Raw genomic sequence first — 10,418 nt, forward strand, 5'->3', positions numbered from 1 at the left:
TTGTTAACCCCTGGTAATATATGAGCAGTGTGAAACGTGAAGGAAATAACCCAGGATTCCATTGACCCATGGTTTAGAATGACCCAGGGTAAACTATTTCAAGTGTGAAAAGCCTTTCTGTTTCGCACTGAATATCTCATGTACATTTATTTTTGTATTTGTTAAGTGGCCATATTAAAAGGCCTAAATACATTCCTACAAGGTGATCTACTTTGGTGATAATCACCCAGTCTGATATTATTTTGCAATAATACCTGACTGCCTGCACATATACTTGAACATAGTTAAGTTTGAGGAATAAATGTTTAACCGGCTTGCCATACTTGTTCATTAGATATGAACTGTACGGGACGGTCCGACTGTGTCTTTAAAAACTCCTGAAAGCGTTCGAGAATGATGTCAGACTGAACGCGAAATCACTTCCTGAACTGAGAGAGAGAAAGAGAGAGAAAGAGAGAGAGAGGGCGACTCAGACAGAGGCAAATGGGGAGAGCTCTGGCGTTGTAGGGAGAGAGCAGCGGAGGTGAGGAGGGTCTGGCTGAACGCGGACCCCGCTGGAAACTTCACATCCACAGAAATACGCCGCTACAGAGAGTCGGGCTCTTATATGGAGGAGAGACTCGCCGGGTAAATATATGACACGCATCATGTTTGAGTCTTGATGGTAGGACTGCATGACGCATATGGGGCCATATTTTATTTCCTACTTCATACATTTCTATGATTCAGAGTCACTGATGGAGATCAGATTTCAGTGCGGCGGGTACTGAAACTTGGGTTCGTTTTGACCTCGTGAACATTATTAATGCCTTAAATTCAAGTCATTTGTTTTGGCTAATGAAAGTTGTTTAAAAATAAAAGTGGCAGTGAAGGAATGTAGGTGAATTCGGTTATATGTGTTTTTGCGAGCAGAATGTGAGAACGCTCGCTCGTTTCAGTTTTTTTCTTCTTTTTTAGCGTTTTAATGCAGAATTATGATGATGATGATGATGTTGATTGTGCAGACTGCAGACCATCACAAACACTGTTACAACTTACTTTTGCAAAACTGCCTAAGGCCTGTCAAGTACTGTTTTTGGACATGCCACCATATGGAAGGCTACTACCAACATTGGTACCAAGGTATGACGTTTATCTGAAAATGGTAGCATCGTATCACATGTTTTTGGGCTGTGATATTCTTTGAAGAACCTTGGAGTATTTGAATACAGAAAACAAATATTATGTAGAAAGATCAATGTTTTTTTTTTCTTATACAGATTGAAGTCACACAGCTGTAATTACATTTTATTTTATTTGCTTTATTCCGTGACCACATATGCTGAAAATATCCAGTTGCAACTTTTTTGTTAATAAATGAAGTCCATTGTAGCAGTTGATTTGTTCATTGAAACCGGATGTCATTTTTAACTCTGAAACCACATGAACAGAGACACGGCCGCACACACTCAGTGAGATCTCAAACTAACGGTTTGAGTTTGATTTGCAGTTCATAGTGTGTTCAGACAGGTCTGGGGCTGATCTTTAGTTTCGGTTGAGTGAGTGTTTGTTGCTTTAAGATTATTCAGACGATGACTAAATTGGAGAAAGGAAGTTTGGTCAGAGGAGAGAGTGTATAGCCACATGGAGTGTGTGTGTGTGTGTGTGTGTGTGTGTGTGTGTGAGTGTGTGACTGTTGCGTGCTGCTGTCTGGTTTCCAAGACATGTGACTGTGCACAATGCCTCCTTTCCTATGCAACTAACATGTGCTCCATGGCATTTCCTGCATACGATCTCACTCTCTCCATCTAGATGATATCTAACAAATATTTTATGTGTGCACAGTAAGTCGTTTTAACAGAATAGTGTGCTCTTAGTGTCATATTCCTTACCAAAAGAAAGCCTTGCTGCATTACCAAATGTCTGCTTTTCTGGGTTCCTCCTCAGGACGAGCATGTGAAGAGATTTTCAGGTAGTTTTTGGACTATGGTGGTGTATTTCCAGGCCCGGAGAGCCACATGGCTTCTTTTCACAGCTACACACTGCTGTAAAATCCACACCAGCTGTTACTGCAGATGAGCTGAATATGAATACATCACTGTTTTGATGCACATATGGGTTTTTTTGGTGGCTGAGTCCTAAGAGTGTGCTTACAGACTTGCAAACAGTGATTTATAGTTACTCAAAATATCTATCAAAATGTTTATTAGTTGCAGGCCCACATGGCATTGACAGTTTTGGTTTGTAAATGTCTCTTGAATAGCTATGGTTTTTTCTCTATTCACTAAACAAACTGTGGTCACACATCCTTGCTCGGAGTGAACCTGTATTTAATATTGTGTTGTCTTTGACCTTCTGTATTTTTGTTGATGGTTTTTGAAGATGAGGGTGTATCACGCAACCTGTCCATGTTGGAAGAAGTGTTATTTTAGCAGAATTTAAATACTTATTATAGTTTTGCTTAATAATTTGAATTTGTTTTTATTTTTCATTTTCATTTTAGTTAAAAGTTTTAGTAATTTTGCTGTGTGCTTTGTAATTTTTGTATATTATTGTTTATTTTTAAACATGTCTATGCAGTTGTATTAATTTTTATTTCAGTTTTAGTTTTTTTGGTACATCACGTTAAAGTAAATGAAATGAGATATGAGATATTTATAAAAATTGTTGTTTTAGTTAAAAAATATTTTTTTGTAGTTTTATTTAACTACAGTAACCATGGTTTGTCCAATCTGACAAGCTTCTATAAACAGAAAATGAATTTACTTCCCGAGTTTGGACACACAGCCTTTGACATCAACAATTAAAGATAGGGTAGTGTTTTTTCCTGACTTTTACAAGTCCATTTATTTTGCCATCCTAGCTATGCATGGCTGAATGTTTAGTTGCATTTTAAGATTTGCAATTATTATTGTTTTGTCTGTCATTGTTGGGTCACGACAGCTCATTGGCCAGTTTGACTGTATTCTGAAGCAATATCGTCATCTGTGCCATGTTTCTCGGGCTCAATGCATGCCTTTAAGAGCGCTGTCTTTGGTTTGGCCAGCTGCCACATCCCTGATGACGCGCAGCAGCTGTATTTTTGCACTGTGTCCTGAGTTGCCTTCCCGAGGCCTCGCTCTACCAAACATTCCACATGGGGCTGAAGAGCCAACCGGGGTTTGTTGGGTTTGCCTGAAGTGCTCTCTGGGCCGAACCCTGACGGCCCCCTTTCACTGAGAGCCTTATCTGAATACAATGAGCACGCTCTGTACATCAGTAATTAGATCTCGGGCCCAGAGACTCTCGAGATGTGCTGTGATGAATCTGTCGTTCTGTATGATGTGCGCGCTACACCATCGGTCACATGCACTTCATGGACCTTTTGTTTATTGAGAACAGACTTAAAATCTTAAGAGTATTTCGCACTGATTCACTGCAAACTGATAAAGGCATTCTGGCACAACTGTGTGCCGTTTGTGCTAGAAAATATCAAGAATTTTGTATTTATTTATCATTAGCTTACTGCTAAACGAGAGAGCAGTGCTCCACAAATGGGGATTTTTAGTGGCCAATTCCTAAAACTATTATTTTATTTATAATTATTATTTCATTGTTAAACTATTCATCCCAAATAATAAAACAAAACTTATTTCAACCCACAGTATGATTGGTATTACAATATTATTTTAAAGGGGTCATATGATGCGATTAAAATTTTTCCTTTCTCTTTGGAGTGTTACAAGCTCTTGGTGCATAAAGAAGATCTGTAAAGTTGCAAAGACTAAAGTCTCAAATCCAAAGAGATATTCTTTATAAAAGTTAAGAGTCAGCCACACCTACCTAAAACGGCTCATTCTAACACGCCCCCACATACCTACGTCACTATCTGGGAAGATTTGCATAACGCCGCCCAAATGTCAGGGTTGTTATGGTTAACTAAAACTTAAAGAAAAAGAAATTGGTTACTTCAAACAAAATAAATGTTAACTGAAGTAATATAACATATATAGAAAAAATATTTAAAATAGTTGCCAAAAGCAGCATTTCTCATTTTCATTTAGTTTAACTTGATGTAATAAAATAGCTAAAACTAAAACTGAAATAAAAATGAATAAAACTATATAGACATATTTAAACATAAATGATAACTAATAAAAATGACAAAAACAACAAAATTGCTGAAACTTTAACTAAAATTAAAATTAAAACAAATTCAAATCATTAAACAAAACTATAATAGCCTAATCTCAATAATCTCATACGTAAATACATACATACATACTTTTATTTATTTATTTAATTCATTCATTCATTCATTTATTTATTTATTTTAATAACCCCTGACAAAAAATTTTTTTCTACCAACCGTGTAATTGTCAAAATGTTGCTGGGTTTAAGATCGATGCAAAACTGAACCTCAGCTCTCAAAAATCATTGCACCACACTGCGTTATTTACAGTCAGTTTTCTTGCGCTCTGTGCCAAGAACAATATTTTTTCTGTAAAAAAAAATAAAAATAACAGAAATATGTTTTTCCCATAACGGAGTTGAACTGTTGAGCTTGATGAGGCCAATATGAGTGAAGTGCTGATGAAGACCCCAAAAAAGTAATTACTCTTTCAAAACATGTTTTGTTCCAGCCCTGTTACATTCAGAGTGTTTCGGGGTTGAATGTTACAAGGTCGAATATCGGTGCAAAAGCAGTTTATATAGGACATATCACAGAGAGTTCTTTGAATCCAGGGTTGGGGTTCATCTCTCATGTAGCCCACATTGTTTACAGTGAGTAAACTCCGAGTTGGCATGTATTAATAGTAACTATGCACCTGACCTGTCGCTGTTTCTTTGATGCCAGTGAGATGCTGGACTTCAGATCCCGTCTACATTCAGGTCTCCTATCAAATCAAATCAAAAGCAGTTGCTTCATATAGTCACTGTATGAACCTATTCAGTCAGATATTGGAATGAATGTGGCTGGGAATGACCCTTTTAATCATTGTGTTGTGTAAACAGTGTCGTATCAGTGTCTTCATGGAAAATTGTTCATGCTTAATTGTATTTCTGTGTACTTTTGTAAGAGGGAAAATATGGGATGAAAGAGATGCAGCGACAGTGCAGCGATAAGAGCAATAAGCGCTCTTTTATGGACATATTAAACCAACAATATGCAATGAGCGCTGCACGCAGACTCTGAATGTATGATTTACTGTCAAACTCGGGCTGGAGGTTTGATAGTTTGTTAAAATAAACAGCTTTTTCTGTCTCTCCCTCCCCCTCTGTGTCTTTGTGATTTCTGGTAAGTGACATGGCTGGCCTTTGGCATAACGCCTGGCATGATCACATGGTATGGATGTCACGCCAGTTTATGTGTGTGTGTGTGTGTGTGTGAGTGAGTCTGTGAATAATTCCACATGAATGACTGTGTGTATCTTGAATAATTCCAGCAGGGCAGAGCTCACTGGGACTGTAAACACCTCAAAGCTCTGATGATTTTCCACTTCAGCCGTCCTGTGTCGTGTTGTTCAGGACTCTTTAAGCTGCTTTTATCAGTTCTAATGGCTGCCCGGGTCTTGCTCACAGGTATCTTGGCAAGTATGTGTTTCTGTATTTGATACACATGTTAAAACACGCACATGCTATGCAGGTAGAGCCACCAGTTGCCTCAACAAGCATGCGAATGATTGTTCTCGTAATTTTTTATTTTTTTTGCAAATGATTTCTTTCATCATAGTTGATGTGAATGAGTCTCACAATGTAATACAAAAGTGACTTTTTATTAGTGTTTGCTAAGCAAATTAACTTGGGCTGTCAATTTAACATGTTAATTGCATGTTAAAACGATTAAAGGTGGGGTAAGTGATTTCTGGTAGCCAATGTTGATATTTCAGATCACCAAAGCAAACACTCCCCTACCTCAAAAGGGTCTCGCCCCACACATACGTACGCAACCCAGACAACGATTATGGTGGAATCTGCTGTATTAAACATATTATCTTACTTTTCGGAAACACTTTGGGAGCTGACGCTTGAAACAGACGCTCCAGGCTTATAGGGTGTGGAAATTAATGTGTCTTTATCATAGCTGAAGGGAACGACAATATGATTGCAGATGAACAAACAAGCGTACATGACACACGAGCATATTCAAGCAAAAGCCAGCATATATTAGTTCTGTGAAACAAAGCAAAACCCCCTTACTGCTGATTGGCTTTTGTTTGTTTTGGTACTCGGCCCGACTCAATTTTCTAAAGCGTTTTTGAAAAAATACATACCCCACCTTTAAGGCATTTAACGCCCAAACCTGTGTGTCATCTTGCATTGATGAACATGATGCAGGACGATGACTGAGATGAGATATTGAAATAAAATATTGATTTTTATATGACAGTTTAATAAACAAGAAGTTAATATTGTGTTACATTTTAGACACAGTGTTGTCAATATTGTCTTTTTTCTTAATTTCATAAACAACAGTTCATTTTTGAATGAATCAGCCGTTTGAACGAATCGGTTGAATGAATGATTCAATGACTCACTCATTAAGATAGTGACTTTCTGCCACCTACTGGCACTTTTAGTTCATATTTAGAGTATCATTTCATGTTTTTTTATTATTTCATATTTCCATATTATTTTTTAAACCCATTAATGGATGTTTAAAACCTATTCATCTCATAGCATTATTTATGCAATTCTAACCGCAGTGTAAAAATATACCTAAATGCCACTTGTAAAAAAAAAAAAAAAGTGACATGACGTACAGCCAAGTATGGTGTCCCATACTCGGAATTTGTACTCTGCATTTAACCCATCTAAGTGCGTGTGCAAACACACACACACATACACACACACTGTGAACACACACCTTGGGGTTTCGGTGCCTTGCTCAAGGCCGTCACCTCAGTCGTGGTATTGAAGGTGGAAGAGAGCGCTGGTCATTCACTCCCCCCACCTACAATCCCTGCCGGTACCGATACTCAAACCCGTGACCTTTGCATTACAAGTCCAACTCTCTAACCATTAGGTCACGACTGCCCCCATGGACACTAGGTCTCCTTGTCAGGAAATCGGACCCTGGTCTTCTGTGTGACAGGCTGACATACTGTCCACTAACACTAACGAGGAGTTAAAAACAATGTTACGCCATATTGTAGCTTTGTAGCTTATGTATTTTATATTAATCAATATATTTTTTCCTTTTTTTTGTAATGTATATTCAGTGCTTTTCTCGTTTAACACAATATTGACTTTTTAAATGAACTTTTAGGGGCAATTTCGCAGCCAAAACTGATGTGTGATTAATTTGCATTTAATTTGATTTATTAATATGCACATCATGTAATTAATTATATTAAAAAATTTGAATCACTTGACAGCTCTAAAATTAACATATTAGTGCTCATAGTGGGGTGATCAAACACTAATATTAAGTATTAACATTATAAATGATTGTGAGTGTTGTTGAGGAGAGTGTGCTGCTACTTTAGTGATCAAACGCACCATTTGAACCATAAAACAGGTGGAAAAATCCCACAGACGCACACTGAAGGACGAACTCAAGCCAAATCTCTCTTTTCATGCCAGGCAGCAGGAAAACACCTCTTGCATGGTGGTGGTGGTGAGTTTTGCACAGGCAAACACCACTGATATTTTCTTACAATTAATAGTCCTAAATCTCTTCACAAGAATCAAAAGTGTAATTCTTCTGTTTTTACCTTTTCTATATTATTATCAAGTGTTATCAAGCACACCTGTGGTGTATGAGCTCTCATGTGCCATGATCCAGATCTTTGGTTGAGCTCCAGCAGAATGTCTGGAAAAATCTCAGGGAACAGTTTTATCTTCATCTGCACTGCTCCCATGATCCAGCGCAAACCCACTGTGGCGTTCCTTAACTCGGCTCTTGTTAATGTTTTTATGAACTGATAATAATCAATAACAAAGTTACATGATGGGAATTTCTAAAAACCATAAATCTCAGTTCACTGTCGCAATCTGTTAGAGCTGAATTTGCTTAATTATTATAAATGGTCAACTGTAGTGTGTGGATGTGCAACTTCAGACAAACTCCTCAGTCGAGATGAAACGCTGAGAATTGTGCTTGGCTGATTTTGTAGATGGTTAACCCATATTCTCAACTTTTAGCCTCTTTAGTGTTTATATGTGAGGTTTAGCTACAGTGCCATCTGTTTGCTCGTTTCTAGTCAAAGCAGATCAGATTTTTCTCTTGCCCTGAAAGCATGTTGATTTATTATAATTTAAATTTCAGTACAGTGCAATTGATGAGAACTTGGAGGCTGTTTCAGCTGCAAACCATTAACTGTTTATGTGAAGACTGTACTGAAGAAGACTCAATTTAAACCATTTAACAAGTGTGATTTTTAGTCAAGGATCACAGATCCATCCTGGATTTAACAGTTTTCAATCACGATGTTTATAGATTGGCTGGTTAGTTTTATTACAGGTAATAATGTTGCAAATAATGTTCAGTATCTTGCACAGACTGATCGTTTCGCTTATTAGGACCTCAATACATCACCATGGGTATTAATATTGTCTTGTATATGATTTTTTTGATAATTTTATAAATCACCAGTAAGGATGCCACAATTCCGTTTGGTACGACATTCACGGTTCAATACACGCTTGTGAATTGTGTTTTTTCAGTTTTGCGTTTAAATTATTTCTGTGCGTTTTATTTCTCTCCCAATAGGCCTTTATCACAGTCCACGTTTCATCACATCCGGCTCCGATTAGTAGCATAAAGGAATAGGGGTGCTCCGATCAGGATTTTTGAGGCCGATCGCCGATCACAGAAAGCAGTATCTGCCGATACCAATCACCGATACCGATCTTTTTAACGCCTTCTTTTTATCATGTAGAATTATTTATAGTGATACTCCAATCAGGATTTTTAGACATTTACCCAGGGCCTTAATTTAATTTTTGAAAATGGGGGGAATTCCCCTCTCCGTTTGCAGTGTGCATGATGTAGTCCATGTGTGGTACAAGAAGCACCACGGACTGTGCTTTCACACAGGAATCTGCTTCTGATCCGTGGCTGTTTACCACAAACACAACATTTATCCATTATTTTGATTTCAAATCCAAACATTGTTACTGAATATGCTTTTTCAGCATTGTGATTCTTTTTTACACAGTACAGTAATACAATCTATTAAGTGCACGAGTGCATCTATTATTGCTTATCTAGAAGTGCTCTTTTCCTTTAAACCTAGCTAAAAAGTCATATGTGTTGACTGTGAAACACAGTAGATTTCCATTATGTGCATTTATGGTGTAATTACTAAATTTTCGTGTCAATCCAAGTTCATATTTACCGCAAACAATGCACTGTCACTTTAATTCAGCGCGTGCAGCGCAGCAATAGACTCGGTGCGGAAACGATCTCTGCACTGCTGCAGACGCACCGCTACTGGAACGCACTGCCGGACCGCAACCGTGTGCAGTGTAAACGCTTTATAAAGCAGGTTTATATCTGGGAGCGTGCGTCCGGTTTTGTGCGAGAGCAAAGGAAATCCACGTGCGAGCGGGGAGATTCACGCTCGCACATTATATTAATCTACCTTCGCGCTACAACAATGCACTCTCGACATTTGTCATTAAAATAACGCCATATTTAATCCGTTAACATGAGTGCGGAAAAAAATACGCACTGCAAGCGGAGTATGTGTGAACCTGGCGTTATGTGTGTGCGCTGCGAGTGTGCATGCCATGAGCGCACAGTCTCCAGCAGAGCGCGTGAGTGCTGAATGGTTAAACACAAGAATTAAAAAGAAATACAATTTATAAACTTTTAATGGCGATCCGACACTGCCCAGGTTGTGCTAAAGTGATAATTCCTGTGTCAACTGTGCAGCGTGCAGCTCGCTTATAGTGCAGACATGATGTGATTTGAAGCAATTTGCGCATTTTGAGAGAGAAAGAGAGCGCACGTGGTGATTAGATTCACTCACGCTGTTTGTGAAATTAAGTCTCACATAAGGTTTTCAAATTACTTTATAAGTTATTTAATTAAGAAATATGAATTGTACCTCACCTTCAGCATTATAATTATTGTACCCGCGCCGGACGGAGACGGTGCCGCTGCATGTCGTGCCAAATCTCTCACAGCAGGCGCGTCATCAGCTTGAGATCGGTTTTTTGAGATCGGCCTTTTTAGAGACAGCCGATCAATCATCCCAAAGCGATTATCGGCCAATACCGATAGCGATCGGGAGCCGATCAATCGGAGCACCCCTATAAAGGAATTTCCACCTGCATTATTGTCAATGTACGGACGCCAGTTGAAGTCCCACATATACGTACGCAACCCAGGCAACGATTAGTTCTGTGAAACAAAGCAAAACCAATGTTACACCGTGTCTACGGACGTGAGCGGCGCGGCGCCACAAATCCCCGACAGAAACCTGCTGCCTGGTTCTATTTATGACCTG

General features: G+C 38.5%; 1 protein-coding gene across 1 annotated transcript in view; it reads left to right on the top strand.

Moving 5' to 3' along the window:
* Positions 1-417: 417 nt before the first annotated feature.
* The window catches only part of LOC107745624 (nucleus accumbens-associated protein 2-like), a 61,455-nt gene continuing 51,454 nt past the window's right edge, over positions 418-10,418 (top strand). The window contains exon 1 of the mRNA XM_016559543.1: positions 418-627. The gene's annotated coding sequence lies outside the window, so the exon portion shown is untranslated. The remainder of the gene's footprint in view (positions 628-10,418) is intronic.

This window comes from Sinocyclocheilus rhinocerous, unplaced genomic scaffold, assembly GCF_001515625.1.
Source record: "Sinocyclocheilus rhinocerous isolate Xijiao unplaced genomic scaffold, SAMN03320098_v1.1 scaffold1489, whole genome shotgun sequence".
Lineage (NCBI taxonomy): Eukaryota > Metazoa > Chordata > Actinopteri > Cypriniformes > Cyprinidae > Sinocyclocheilus > Sinocyclocheilus rhinocerous.